Source organism: Lipotes vexillifer, unplaced genomic scaffold (assembly GCF_000442215.2).
Source record: "Lipotes vexillifer unplaced genomic scaffold, Lipotes_vexillifer_v1.1 scaffold395, whole genome shotgun sequence".
Classification (NCBI taxonomy): Eukaryota; Metazoa; Chordata; class Mammalia; order Artiodactyla; family Lipotidae; genus Lipotes; species Lipotes vexillifer.
Genome location: NW_006797390.1, coordinates 7,828,762 through 7,845,090, shown reverse-complemented (window position 1 = coordinate 7,845,090; position 16,329 = coordinate 7,828,762). Strand labels below are relative to the sequence as shown.

At 39.9% G+C, this 16,329-nt stretch overlaps 1 protein-coding gene and 1 pseudogene across 4 annotated transcripts in view; both read right to left on the bottom strand.

Moving 5' to 3' along the window:
* The window catches only part of ERC1 (ELKS/RAB6-interacting/CAST family member 1), a 393,512-nt gene that overhangs the window by 133,933 nt on the left and 243,250 nt on the right, over positions 1–16,329 (bottom strand). The gene's annotated exons all lie outside the window — the stretch shown is intronic.
* The window catches only part of LOC103090111 (40S ribosomal protein S18-like), a 38,016-nt pseudogene that overhangs the window by 16,752 nt on the left and 4,935 nt on the right, over positions 1–16,329 (bottom strand).

Below are 16,329 nucleotides of genomic sequence, written 5' to 3'. Positions count from 1 at the left end.
CTTTCCCTCTGTGGCGAAAATCTTAACCTTTAAACCGTAGCTCATTTGTCCTCATCTCCTCTGTGATCTCCCCTCCCCATCAAATGCCCTGTGAGCTGGTTCTCTGAGCGTCCATGCCTTTACCAGATGCCATCTTACACTCGTTTGGAGCCTGTCTTCTCTATTGTGAACTCCCGGGGGTTTTATTTACCTTTGTATTATCCCCCCCCCTCTTATCACCTATCAGTGTCTGGCCAATAATAATGGCCAGACTTAATAATTTAAGTTTGTTAAATGAATTAATAAATCTGAAGAGGGGAATGCCTTCCTCAAAAGTAAACATCACTGCTTCCTCACGGACACTGCAGTGGCCCCATTTCCAGCAAACCAGCAAACCACAAGAGGTCAAAACTCATTGTGTTTACGGTGTTTGCGTGTATGGTGCAAGGGTAAGTAAGGGGCAGGAGAGCAGGAGAGAAGACAGGGCAGAAGAAGGAGCTAGGAAGACGGCTGAGACTAGACTGCGCAGGGCTCGCTACGTAAGAAGTTGAGGCTTATCCTCCCGGAGATGGGCGCTACTGAAAGAATTTTAAGTTGGGAAACGACACTGCCGTATTTACTGTGTGAAAAGCTGTTCAGCAGCGAGTGAAGTCGGAATTCAAAGGTGAAAAGAGGCTGAAGACAGAGGACTCAGGAGGCAGAGGCTGGTTCCAGAGCTCCCCTTCTTCAACACAACCCCTCAGCAGCAAAGGGAGGGAAGCCTCTGCCCAGAGTGAGTGCGGATGGCGGACAGGCAAGCTCAGGCCAAAGGGAGCACCAACGCTCAAGTAGTGCAAACAGTTCACGTCCATAATTACTTACTATCTACTATATATTATAATAATTAATGTGTGCTAGGTACTGCAATGGAGAGAGAGAAATGAGAAACGATTCGCAGTGAAGTGGGGAACACAGATTCACAGACAAATAACTGAAATACAGAATTATGGTTCAAAACAGAAAAAAAAGGTCATTACCAGAGATAAATAAGAAGTATGAGAAAAGGGTACCACAGAGTCAAAGGGAAGAAACAGTCTCGAGGGAAAAAAAAAAAGGAGGGGGTTAACTAGTAGGGTACAAAATATTATAGAGCATCCACATACAATGAGGACAGAAAAGATAACAGCTTGCTTCTTAACTTTTGTTAAGTAAATAAATTCTGAAATTTCATATTGAAAAAGGCGGTGTCTCCAATTAGGTATTTTGCCCCAGGTGTAGATTAGAAACTCCCATAGTTCTAAACACTGTATAAGACTAATTCAATGTCGAATACTTTAACAATGCGGGATCTAAGTCCCTTACTGTATCAAGTAGGTAGATATCAATTCAAGTATATAGTCCTATATGAGCACAAGGACATTTATTCAATCTGTTACAAACTTGCAAGCATATGACTGACTACTCCTCAAAGCATTAAAACATAGAAAATGATCTGATCACTGGTTCTAAAAGGACTGGTATGGAAAGAAGTAATTCCTTATTTCTAGGAATATGCTATTAACATGGGAGCGATTATGTATTTACTTAATTTTATTAGCATGAAAGGTGAGAAATGCCCCACACTGTGTAGCTGGGTACAATGAATTCAATAAACTTATGGAAGCAGGAAACAGTAAAGGAAGACAGACACATATTCTATAAACACCCAAGTGTTATTTATAAAGATTTCTAAACCAACAGCCTGACTTCCCAGTATAGTACCTAAAACCACCGGTAAAAGATACTCCATCTGAAGTGCCCATAGAGAATCTTCATCAGGAGTAGAACAAACTTTAAAAGTCTCAAGTTTCTAGGAATGAAGCCTAGTTTGCCTTTAAATTACAGGCAGAAGTAAAAGAGATAATTCAAAGCAGAAGCTACATTTTCTATGCTGATAATCCGATGTACAACTGATGACTTAAAAACATCATTGACAGTCAGGCTCCTGGTGTATGAGCAGCAGGCAACTGCTACTTCCAGGAGAGGTACTTGTGTCTCATGAGAACAGGCAGTAAAAACAATTTAACCCTGAGATAAAGTTACAAATATGTGTAGCAAAGTGAAGGTCAATTGATTTGTAACAGGTGCTGGAGGGAAAAGACTGAGAAAATAGGAGTAAATCCAGCTTGTTAACAGCAGGAGTAAAAGGCCATCAAGTACAGACAAGGCCCCTTACTCGTGGTAGTGATGCTCTATAAAGTAGCTGTGAACACTGAATTCACAAATCCTGACCTGCTGCGCCTAAGGGAAATACAGGATGAGGTTCCTGCGAGCTTCTGGGTACAACGTTTACACCACCCAGTCAATACCTAACCATGTTTTATGTGTGTTTTTGTTAAACACACCATATTTAACACACACTGTTGACTCATTAACACGACTAACTGCTCACGCCTGAATGGAGCTTCACCAGCACACGTGTTTCACCCGTAAGGCACATCAGAGGTACACCAGGCAGCCCTTCGTGCAAAGAGGGGAAACAAGTGGCCTCCACAGACCATGAAGAGGACCCTGTGTGGAGTGTGAGAGCCAGATGAGAAGGCAGACAGCACGTGGCTCAGCCCCAGTGGGATGTGCACAGAGGTGAGTCACAAAGCCCGGCCACTCTGCCCACGTCCACGAATGGCTGTGAGAGTGTCTGAGTGCTGCGTTTGGAGTTACAAATAAGTGTTAGAAGCTGGTGAATTGGCATATATGGAACCCACAAATAATGAGGGGTGACTTTACTTCTCTCTCAAATGTATTAAAAGAAAACAAAGCCTTATTTTCCACCCCATTAATCAATCCTGCTTCCTATTAGAGTGACTGTGAACTGACCAGGGCCACCTCTCTTTGCATCAGTTTTGCTTCCAGTTTAGAAAAGACACAATGTAGCTGCATGTCAAGAAACTAAGTTAAATCCAAGACAGAATCCTGGGGGATTCCCTATGCTTCAATCACAACATTGTAACTTCTTGAATAAGAACATGTAAGGAAAATTGTGGATGAACTCAGTAAAGATTGAGTTTATGAGTGGATCTGAACAACAAACTGGACTTCTTAATTCTGTATCTCCTCAGATTACACTTTACATGATAAGGATTCCCTTTTTCAAATTCTAAGGTTAATCTCATTCCTGGTGGATTCCTGGCATGGAAAGGTTCAGAAAGGTACAGGTCTGATTCCATCTGACATCAGTATTCTTCCACCAACTGTGAGAGCTTAATTTTATATATGAACACTCTACCACTGATTTCATGTAGACAATTTTGTTTCTAAGAGAAATAAATATGTGCTCCATAGTCATGGAAGTGGAAGAATTTACTAAGTAGAGATAATGGGAAAGTCGCAGCTTAATAAATCCCTACATTTTAAAAAGAGGTGCTGAGAATTCACTTTTCCATTACAAAGGCCTATGAGTGAACACAGCTGCAGGAAGCAGCCTGAGAAATATAGGGCCGATTTTGTTTTTATAATGACCATTCTAGGGCTTCCCTGGAGGCGCGGTGGTTAAGAATCCGCTTGCCAATGCAAGGGACACGGGTTCGAGCCCTGGTCTGGGAAGATCCCACATGCCGCGGAGCAACTAAGCCCGTGCGCCACAACTACTGAGGCCTGCGCTCTACAGCCGGTGAGCCACAACTACAGAGCTCACGAGCCACAACTACAGAGCCCGCGAGCCACAACTACTGAAGCCCGCGTGCCTAGAGCCTGTGCTCCACAATAAGAGAAGCCACTGCAATGAGAAGCCTGCACAAAGAAAGAGTAGCCCCCGCTTGCAGCAACTAGAGAAAGACTGTGCGCAGCAACGAAGACCCAACGCAGCCAAAAATAAATAAATATATAAAGAAAAAAAATTACCATTCTGAGAATGGCGATGGATGTTGTCTAATTTGTTCTACAATAACAGAATAACCTTCGTCCTCCCTCTCTCCACTCTTTCAAAAAACACTCACAGGCCATGTAATGTACTAGAAGGTACAAGATGAAAACAATCTGGCCTCAATAAATAGTGAATCTATTGGAAGAGACTATAAGTAAAGAGGTAAATAAAATCTAGTGTGGTCTTTCTGTAAGATATCCAAACTGAAAGATATCCAAACAAATTTTTATCTACAGTTGAATGGATAAATAAACTAAGGTACAGTCACAGGCTGGACTACTACACAGCAACAAGAATAAATGAACTACAACCACATGTAGGGGTAGCAGAAAGCAGGAGAGAGATCACGGAGAGCTACACGTACCATACTAAGAAAAATAAGTTTTCTTGTGGAGGATGTAAACGGTCGGAGATAGTGACGTTGAAAAATTTTAAGGAGAAGATTCAGCAGATCTGAATTTTATACCAATCATTACGTCAGGCAATGTGAAGCATGCGTTACAATGAGACAAGAAGACCACTTAGGAGGCAATTAAGGAAATCCAAGCAAAAATCACCATGAAGGTACAAGTTACGGTACAGAGAGGACAAGAGAAATCAAGTATTTAGAAACAAAATGTTTGTGAGCAGGAGAGTCAAAGAGGAGTCCCCAGAATCATTCTAGAAGGACCATGTGGCATGTTTTTTCTCTGCAATATTTTTTGTAATAATAAGACTCTTTAAGGGTTAGCTAAGCTTTGCGGCCACAGAAAAAAATTCTAAAATGGAAATTGCAAAAGTTACCCCCCCAAATCTTTTTGAGTGTTGTATACATTGGATATTCTATATTATATAGGCAGAATAGAATACGAACTGCAGACCTGCTGCATAATTGTGTATGTTGTAGTCCACATGTAGAAACTGTAATGTTTATAGATAAGGTAGCCCATGTGGAAGCTGACCTGAGGAAATATGTGAAAACCTTGAGGTTCTGTAACATCTTCAAAGAGTTAGAAATGGTGGACACCAGAACTCTTGATAAACAAAGAACACAGTAGTATCCGTTATTTTAGTGCTGTTCTAACTGTATTGAAATAAGTGAAACAGTATAAAATATCAAAATGTTCTACATGTAGACAGGAACGTATTATTAAGTGAAACTTCCTTCAGTAACACAGAATGCAGTATGTGTGTGTATACATATTACCTGTTTAGATATTTTAGTGAATTTAAGCAGAGGTCATCCAAAGACTTACAGGGAAAGAAGTAGATGGTATATTAACATAAGAATGAGTTGCAGCAGTTGAGTATGCTTCTGAATATGAATTCTTGTAACATTTCAGAAGAAAGTCTGGACAGTAATTAGATTAATATCCTATGAAGTCAATTTAAATACCTAAAATCACTTTCTGTTCTCTTAAGTAGTAAATATAAAAAGAAGGACTTTCATAGCTACACCTTTATTTGTGTTAGTGAATAATTTATCTTTTATAATTGCTGACCATCTGAAGTGGCAAAGAGATTGGAGTGGGTAATCTGAGGCACTCCCAAGCAAACTGATGCAGAGAAAAAGGACAAAAGTCATATGCAAGATGCAAAATTTTGGGAAGAGAATAAAACAAAAAAGAAACAAAACAAAACAAAAAGAATTGCACTTAGGATCTCTTCGCTTCTTTGGAGTTGGAGACCAATAGTCAAGGCAGCTTGGATGTTTATAGAAACCACTGGTTTCTAGAAAGTTTTATAGAAACTTGCCAAGAGTCTTTTCTAATTTGATATTCTTGACAAGGCAAGTTTTATGAAGTCCTTGAGGTACAAATGACTTGGGAGGGAAAACTAATGGAGTAAATTTGGAAGAAACACAAGACATTTTAATATATTGTAGTGATAACATGTACTTGTTATTTTCAAAAGCTGATATTCTTCCGCTATGCGTATATACACAACACTAATTCAAAATTTATTTCTTTGCAGGAATTACCCAGAAGCTATCACTGGCTAAATTATAGTGGCTTATAAGTAGATCCAGTTCTCACACACACACACACATCAATACAAGACTACAACATACGTGCCTGATAACATATGAGCCTGGCTTAAGGGTTGCTCATGTCAGCTTCTGAATAAATGTTATACTCACTGTAACAACTCTATTCTCTCTGCGTGTGTGTGCATATATATAAAAGTAATAAATATATATTAGTTTCCCACTCGTATTCATTTTTCCATTGTCTGGTAAGATAAAAGAAGTCACCGTCACAAAGATCAAGCCTGGGTAATGGCCTCCTTCTGAGTAAAATAAATGGTTCAATTCTGCCCCTATATTCGCATTTAAATAGAGTGCAACAGACAACAGACATTCTCTGATTAAGTTTTATCCCTCTAAATACTACCTCTCAGGATTTCATATTACAGAACTACCTTTGGCTGAAAGAATGGAAGGAATCCAAAAGAACTTACTCTCTGCTCAAATGCAGCATGAGCTGGCCACTGTGTTACCCACTTTCCCACAGTTTCTCATTGAATTATGCAACTCTGCAAAACAAGCATCTACTAGTTTCATTTACATACATGAGAAAACAGAGGTTCAGAGTAAATTAAATATTTATGCTGAAGGTCACACGGTATACATTTAAATTTAGTTCTAATTTGAAAGCTCATGCTTTTACTACTATGTTAAAGAAATATTTAAAATATTACATAGGCAATACATTCACATGGTTAAAAATTTTTTAAACGATTGAAAATTATATATTTATGCGTGTGTGTGCTTGTCTGACCTTTGTCATCTTCCCTCCCACTGACCCAGATGATAACACATAAGCATGTGTGTGCCTGCATACACATATGCTTTTGCCTCCCCCCTCGAAAACACTCTGCACACTGCTTTCCGCCCTGCTTTTTCATTCAACAATATTAGCTAGAATTACAGATGCATATGCTGTCTCACCCTACAATTCCACTGCTGGGGCTTTATGCTACAGAAATACTCGCACATCGGTTGAAATACCTTTTATACAAGTTATTCTTATATTTATGAAAATTCTGTCTTATTACGAATGTGTTACTATTTTGCAGCAGTGTGTGTAAAATGGCTTAAGTGTCAGGAGTAACTTGAATGGCCATCGGTGGAGGACTAAGTAAGTACAGTACTGTGGAATACCATACTGCTGAAGGAGGACGAGAGGGAGTAACGGAAGGCATCCCAAATATAGAAATGGGTCAGCAAAAACTTAAAAGCCAGATAATACACAGTACACGCAGGAGTCTGTGGTAGAGCCTTCTGCTAAGAGGAGTTTAGCAAGGGAATCAAAATAAAATTTGCTTCACGTTTTGACTGAGTAATCCCATTAATGAATCTCTCCCAGAGAATATGCTTAAATATGTGAGAAGACGCAAGCATAACAATGTTCTTTGCAGTACTGTTTGTAATTTTGCAAAACTGGAAAAAAATCTGTATGACCTTGAGCAGAAAAATGACAGAAAAAACAATGGGACATATATACAAGGGAACCCCAAGCAGTTGCTAAACAGAATATGCAGACCTTTATGTTGACATTAATAAGTACACACGACACTTTTCAGTTAAAATACTAACTGCAGAACAATGTGTCTAACATTTTGTTTACATATGTAAAGTCAGAAAGACGATATGTCAAAGAAAATGAACCGAGAGGCCTCCTCCCACCATAAACACACGAGAGTTGCACAAGTGTTCTCTATGCTTTCCCAGTCCTACCAGAGCTTTAGGCACTCTGAAAATTAAACCTTATTACAGGTTAAGTAAAGAAATCCAGGATTTAAACATGCCAGTTACATCTCTGTGATGGCCACAAGTGTGAAAACATAAGTCAAATCATGAAAACTTCTAACGATAAACTCAACTCACGATACTTTGGCAATGATACCAAAAGGTAATATAGAAGAACCTAAATGGAAAGAAAGACAAAGTCTGAAGTGATACCTCATCACAATGAAGTCCTGCCATCAACCCAAGCGACACTTTTAGCAACGCAGGTTTATGGGACTGACCAGCAACGTGTGCATGGATGGACACCAGACACTGCTCTGTATCCAGAGGGCTTAGCACAACAACAGCAAAAAGCAACGTGAGGAACAGAAACTCAATGAGCCGTGATTACAACAATCACCTGTTTGGGGGCTTTCAAATCAGTTACCAAATCCGAGATGGGGCAAAGATTAAGAATTTTTCTATTTGCTATGTGAGCAAAGCAGAAAGCTAATCAACAGAGGCGAGTGCTAGCCTTAAACCACACGTGCAAAAACATACCACGTATAACATCAACAGTAAGGGTGAATTAAACATCAAAACTGATTCTTAAATTATACTCTCAGCATAACTGGGTTAATAAAACTGACACTGACTTGACACGAAGGAATGAAGAATGAAGAAATGATCATTGTGGACTATAATGTAGCAGAAATAACAAGAGCCATCATCAAGCAAGCATCAGTAAGGTCAAAAGTCAGGAGCATGGAAGAAATATGGGCTGAAAATTCTCTTCCTTGGGAACCCGTCCCTCGTTTTGTTGGGTGTGACATATTGTGACACTTCATTACTCCTATGGAGGAAATGCTTTTCTAGAAACTCTTCTTTACAATTACGAAGAGCTGAGAATCACACAGTAAGTTTTTGGCAGTTAACCTGGCCGAGACTGCTGCTTGGAGCTGCTACCCGCAAACATTAAGCTTCCCAGCTAACAGGGCTGCTGTGGCCCGTGAACTCACCTCTGTGGAGGGCCCCACCGAGAGCCCCGCGTGTTCTACAGCTCGTGCCAACACCCCTTTCAACCCTCCAAAGGCTCACTTGCAACTCTGCATAAATTGCCAGTGTCTCTTGGCTCCAGAGACAGCTTCACCTGCAGGGCTTCATTTTTCTGTTTGACGCCTACTGTTGATTTTCCTGCATATACTACAAAAGAGCCCTCTTCAGTGTTTCTCACACAATGACACAATCAGTCCTCTGCAACTCAGAAGAGGATTAATGATTGGGTTTTATTTGATTGTAGTTTTGATTAATCCTGACTTTGTTCAATTTGTGACCTTTGCTGGAATCCCAAGGGCTGGGAATTAGAAAATGCACACTGCACCACTGTACTCGGAGCAGTGTGAGCTTGCCAGTTTACTTCATGCCTCATTAGCCACAAAAGCTATGAAATTGTAGTCCAAAACAGCTTCACATTTTTGCAGGGTATGGGTACAAAATTCTGTATGAGCTTTTCTTTCTGATTTAAATATAGTAAGCCAATAATTAAGTCTATCCTGCTTAAGCTCATAGGGTCCTAATTGCAATTGGCAGTTACCTCAGTAAATTATCAAACCCAGGCAAGTCATATCATGATGTAGCTGTCCTGACTTCCTGAGGCTTGGAATTATTAATAGTTTTCGTGAAAGGGTGGGAAAAAAAATCTGACTTTTTGGATTGCAAACAATTACAATATTCTTTAATAAACTTGTCTTTGGCATTAAACCAAATTTATATGACTAAATTTATCCTAGTTTGTGTTAACTAAGATATCACACCGTGGAAAAGTTGCTGTAGTTTTTCATTATTCACTATTTGAGAATCAGCTATTTATAATGTTTTTATAAATAATTTATAATACACAACATTCTACATAAAAGTGTTACCTTTTGGAGCTCCCAGAATCAACAAATTATTGATAAGAAACTGTACAAGACGCCCCTTTCTGTGACACTCAATTCTGCTATGGATTAACTAAAAAAAGTTCATTAAAGAGTGGAAAAAAAGAAGAATGGAGAAATTATACATATAAATGTACACAGCTTCACCAACTTCTGACGCAGGAGAGGCCCAAAGCTCACCATGTGATCCAGTGCCTTAAATTCTGCATTGTACAAAAAGGACCCCTCAAGTTCCAGTTTTGTTAAAGTAGGGCTACTACTTAAAGTCATTTGAAAGTAATTTCAGTTTAAAACACTTTTAGATTAAGGAAATTTCCCCCCATAGTCAACGATTACCTCACTTTTACCTAATTCAAAAACGATTTTTAAACAATGATTTTTACTTTTATCTTCTTTCCAAAACGTTCAGCTTTAGTTTCACAGAAATATTTTTTTTTTCTTACAAGTATGTCATTGGTTCCATATAAGATAAAAACACATAATTACAATATCCTGAATAACTGGAATAAACAAGTGTGGAAAAAAACATAACTAACTTTCAGTAATCACTCAACACGTTAGCTGAGATGCGTGGGGTATATTTCAGGACCTGGATTGTGAATGGGACAGTACAAGTAAAATGTTTAAAATCAAACTCAATTTGTGTGAAAGAATGGACCAACTCACAAATAGGGTGGATGATTCAAGCCTAAAAATCAACGTGATTTAACAGAGAGTGGTCTTTTTTTTTAGGAGTAAGGGAAGAATCAACCAAAGTTAATATATTAAATTATATATTTAAGTATATTAAAATATATTTTAAAAACAATTGGCTTTTCTTCTCTGAGAAGCAAATGCATTTTAGAATCACCCTCAATGGGTTAAGAGGTCACAAGCAAACATACTACCCTCTTCTACTTGTTTCTCTCTATCACCCTTCATGCTTAAGACCAGAGGTTAAGCTAAAGGTACTGAAGGGGCATTCAGCAGTACTAAATTCAGAACAAAAACTCTAATGGTGTATGCAACCACACCCCTATCACAGATAAACAGCCCCACTTATTCTCATTATTGAGGAAATCATACAAATAGTAGCCACAAGCAGGAGAAAATGCACTGTTAAGAGAAGAAATTATGCTATCCAACCCCCAAACTGAGACGCAAAAGACAAAATGATGTTCTTGGGGGAGACGGGAGTTACACTGTTTTCAAACAATGCAATTATGTAACCCTGGATAGCATAAACAAGAATTGGTTTAGTTTTCCATACTACAAATTCAATCATAGAAAGCCAATGGAAAAGTTTTTATATTACTCAAACTTAATCAAATTCCATTCCATTCAGCTGTTGAATGTGTTGAAAACACTTATTTTTAGCTATATAATGTATCTCCACAGGAAGAAAGAAAAGCATGACTAGTTCAAGAGAAACAGCCAGAAAGATAATTGATAACTCTACGTAATAAAAGCAACTGCTCTTTTTTTTGAGCAAAAAAACAGAATAGTGCTTATAAAGTTCCACTCCAAGAAATTTCTAGTCTAAAATAAGTTGTACAAGTTAAGTCCTGGTAACCCAGAACCTATACAGAAAAAAAGTTCTGACTGTGATGCTTGCAGCCAATAAAGCAACAATGGATCTAGGTTAGAAGGGACAATAAAAATTGCATTGATAAATTATTTTCCTAGACATATGTAGAAACACCAAAGGCACATCTCTCTCTCTAGTTCTCTAAGTTCATAAGGCCTTTCGTATCTTGCTACCAGAAAAAAATTCCTTACACTTGATCACCCCAGTTCTACTATTTTAGGCTTTTGCAATTGATTCTATTAACCAACAACCACCGCCACATTAGATTTTTAATGACACTTATCAACCTACTCCACATTATGTAACTAAAGCAGTAACCTTAAAAATCTGGTTCATGGGCTTCCCTGGTGGCACAGTGGTTGAGAGTCCGCCTGCCGATGCGGGGGACACGGGTTTGTGTCCCAGTCCGGGAAGATCCCACATGCCACGGAGCGGCTGGGCCCGTGAGCCATGGCCACTGAGCCTGCGCGTCCGGAGCCTGTGCTCCGCAGTGGGAGAGGCCACAACAGTGAGAGGCCCGCGTACCGCAAAAAAAAAAAAAAAAAAGAATCTGGTTCATTACAAATGAAACCAAAGACTTTACATTGTGTTTCTTAAAGAACAAAGTCTCAATGGGAAAATGGAAAAGGAAATTAAGAAGACATTCAAAAAGAGTATATCCATGTCAGTCAATACATTATATTAAATCATAATTTTAAAGTTCTACATGAAAGATGGAGAAGATCAAAATTCAAGCCAATTACCTCAGGATTTATGTATAAAATCCGTGACATGGGCTCAAAGGCCCTGCGTGATGTAAATCTGGTCCTTTTCACGCGTTCTGAATACCTAACCCCCTTTTCTACACTTGACCACACTAGTTTTCCTTCAGATCCTTGAACACCCTAAGCCCTTCCCATCACTGGACCTCCCTTTATGCTAATTCCTCTGCCTGGAATGTTCTGCTCTTCCTCTAGTTCCTTACTGCCTTCTCAATCAGATGGCACTCCTACTCATTCCTCAGGTCTTTTTCCCATCTAAATCTTTAAATACTTCCAATTTTTTTTTTCAGCTTATTGAGACATTACTGACGTATAACATATACAAGTTTAAGGTGTACCACGTGATGATCTGATACACAGTGATGCACAGCTTGCTTCTTTTAATGGTATCTCATAATTCATGTTGGCTTTCTTCACTCCTTTTTATTCCTTTTGCTCCTCTGACTGGATGATTTCAAGTGACCTGTGTTCTAGTTAACTAATTCTTTCTTCTGCTTGGTCAGGTCTGCTATTGAAGCTCTCTAGTAAATTCTTCAGTTCAATCAATATGTTCTTCAACTCTAGGATTTCTGTTTGGTTTCTTCAGTGGTTTCCCTTTCTTTACTGAACTTCTCATTTGTTCATGCATTGTTTTCTTAATTTCATTTAGCTGTCCAGCTGCTTTTTTTAAATTGAAGTATAATTGATTTCCAATGCTGTGTTAGTTTCAGGTGTACAGAAAAGTAATTTAGATATATATATAATTCATATATATACATTCTCTCTTTCTCTGTGTATGTGTGAATATATATATTCTTTTCCAGATTCGTTTCTCTTATAGGTTATTACAAAATATTGAGTATAGTTCCCTGTGCTATACAGTAGGTCCCTGTTGGTTATCTATATCACATATAATAAAATTTATATATTTGTTAATCTCAAACTCCTAATTTATCCCTCCTCCTGTTTCCCCTTTGGTAAACGTAAGTTTGCTTTCTATGTCTGTGGGTCTATTTCTGTTTTGTATGCAAGTTCGGTTGCATCTTTTTTTCTTTTTTTTTAAGATTCCACATATAAGCGATATCATATGATATTTTATCTTTTTCTGTCTGGCTTACTTCACTTAGTATGATAATCTCTAGGTCCATCCATGTTGCTGCAAATAGCATTATTTCATTCTTTTTTATGGCTGAGTAATATTCCACTGTATATATGTACCACATCTTCTTTATCCATTCATCTATCAGTGGATATTTAGGTTGCTTCCATGTCTTAGCTATTGTAAACAGTGCTGCAATGAACATTGGGGTGCATGTATCTTTTCAAACTATGGGGTTTTTTGTAGTTCACTGAATTTTTTTAAGAGGATTATTATTCTAAATTCTCTCCCAGACAATTCATAGATCTCCACTTCTTTAGGGTCGATCATTGGAGTTGTATTAGTTTTCTTTGGTGGAATCATGCTTCCTTGATTATTCACGATCCTTTTGGCCTTGCTTTGGTGCTGTGCATTTGAGAAAGTAGGCACTTCTTCCAGTTTTTACAAACTGGCTTTGGCAAGCAAAGCCCTTCATTGGTCAGCCCATCCAGAGATTCTGGGTAGGCCGTCTGGTGGTATCTGCAGGCAGACTGGTTGATGGAGTCCCTGAACAAACAGATGAGGTACCTGGGTCAGTGGAGATGAGCCTGGTGCTTGAGTCTGTGCTGATGGGCTGGGACCTGCATCTGCATGGGAAGATCTGGATCCTGGGTCCACTGGGGTGGACCTCGTATTTGGGTCTGCAGGTATTTGCATCTGCAGGAGCCAGCCCAGTGCTGGGAAGGGCCAAGAGACTGGTTTTACAGGAGCCAACCTGAAAGCTGTGGCCACAGAGGAGCTGGCTGTAGATTAGGTCTATAGGGGCCCGTCTCGGAGTCTGGATCTGTGGGAATCGGCCTCGAAGATGAGGCAGCTGTGGTAGCAGGGGGTCCGTCTTGGTCCTGGAATGAGCTGGGAACCTGTGTATTCAGGAGCTGGTCTGGAGTCTAGAACCACAGAGACCAGCCTGGCACTGGAGTAGCTGGGGGTCTGGAGCCATGGGAGCTGGCCTGGTGCTGGGGTGGGTCAAAAGCATGGAGTCTGTGGTAGTTGGCCTGGCACTAGGTCTAGCTAGGACCTGGGTATGCAGGTGCCCATCTGGAACCTAGGTTCAAGAGGGATGGTTGTAAGCCTGGGGCCACAGGAACCACCCAAGGCTTCAGGAGCACCCTGGTGCTAGGATGTGCTGGAGGCCCAGGTTCACTGGAGCCGGAAAGGAGCTTGGGGCCACAGGAGGTGCCTAGGGCAGCAGCAGGCACTGGGACCTGGGTTTGCAGGGGACACACAGGGAGTCACTCAAGGCTGCAGGAGTTGGCCTGGTGCCAGGGTGGACCAACTCTGGGGGTCCATGGTAAAGTTGGTCACTTTCCTTTCCCCACGGGGTGGGTGTTTGCACGATGCTGTCTGGGCTTAGGCGAAAGGTAAGGGGAATAGTGTAAATCTATCTTCCCTACCCTCCTCAATGTACCTTTACTTCTGTGCTTCACTCAGGGTTGGAATCCCTATCCCTCACATGAATCCTTGGCTCTTATGAAGGTGTTTTTGTGCAGGGACAGCTGTTCCAACTGATGTTTCTGGCAGGGGCAAGAGTGCTAGGGAGCCCTATGCCACCACTTTGCTGACATCACTCTCATTCCTCAGGTCTTAAATGCCACGTCACATGGAAGATCGTTGCACGTTAGCTCAGACTCCTTATTATAAATTTTAATTTACTACCATACTTTTTGTTAATTAGACATTATAATCGTAACTAAATTATTTGCTTAACATGTCATCTTATCACTAGACTATTAGATAAAGGGACTGAGTACATCTTGTTCAAAATCACATTAATGTTCAGTATGGTTCCTGAAACACAGGTACTATTACAGACATTTATTAAAAGACAGAAAAAAGAAACAAAGAATAGGAAGGAAGAATGGAGAGGGAGGAAGAGTAGAGGATGAGAGAAGTGGGAGCCAACTGAAACACTTACTGGGAAAACTTTCCCAATGTTGAGTATGTTTATAAAAAATAAGCCAAGATATTGCACCACTTTTTGTAATGAAAAAGATGGGCCGTATATATATTAACATAGCATAATTTAATAACCTGGACCAAGCATTATATACTACTCTACCAGCTACAAGTTCACAGAAATCATCAACTACAATTAAATGTAGAGACAGACTGATGGAAACATGCTATTAGAATAACTACTGGTCAACCAAGGTAAGTCTCATGCTTCTAACTCTACTGCCATTTGGTAAAAGCAAACACTGATACATTTAACACTGTACGAATGGAACAGGGAAGAGAAGCTAGTGGTCCCTTTTTCTTGGAATGTAGTTGTGTCTGTTTTAGGGCTCCTGGAAATTCTAGGTTGCCCTAGCGAGTGCAGTTAAGTAAGACAGGCAGGATTCAGATCCCGGTATGTCTATCCTTAAAGTTCATACCAGAAAAGACAGCTAACTGCTGCAAGTTATGAAACACGAACTTGATTACAGGCCTCCTGTATCCCTGAGAAATGTTCCCACTCTTAGGTTAACATTCCTCATTCTCCACATTTCTATGCCTCTGTTCCCAGTCTCACTCCCTTGAGAGTTATCTGACTGGCAAGTTTTGAAGAAAGAGATAAACATGCTCATTTTAGCCCTCCTGCTCTCCTGTCTTCGGATTCGTCTGTCTATGCAGAATGTACACCCTGTTCTGCTCTCTGCATGTAGTAAAATGCCTGCAGTTATCTAGCTGTGCTCTAATTCACGAGTGAAAGAGTAGGAAGGCTACTGGGCTGCAAATATAAAGTTGTGTACTCTAATCAGCTTTATCAGTATAAAGATAATAATACTTTTATCTCCCTTTTTCTGACTCCTCTGTTTATCCAGAAAATCTTTGGCAAGGGATACAAAACATACCTGCCCAGGAGTAAAAATCCAGAAGAAAATTCATCCTCTTTACTATATATAGTAGCACTTTTAGAGGTTTAAACTGTTGTTTCTTTCCAATCCCCAAATATTCTAACCTCTGTTTATTCATTAAGATTCTAATAAGTAATACAGCAGTAATTAACAGCCAAGGACTGTTTTAAGTGTTTCACATGTAGTAACTTATTTAGTCCCCTCAACACCATGTATTATTATTAATCTCCATTCGATAGATGAGGAAACTGAGTAACTGAGAGGTTAAATAATCTTGCGTGTGGTCACACAGATAGGAAATGGTGATGGCTATTTTAAAACCAAATTGGGCCCCGGAGTCTCTGCCCTTAACTAGTCTTCCTCAGTTTAGTGGCTCTTGAGGATCCTTACTTTGTTTTAAAAAACAAAGTAAGGGCTTCCCTGGTGGCGTAGTGGTTGAGAGTCCGCCTGCCGATGCAGGGGACACGGGGGCGTGCCCCGGTCCGGGAAGATCCCATGTGCTGCGGAGAGGCTGGGGCCGGGTGCGGCGCCGCCCCGGCCTG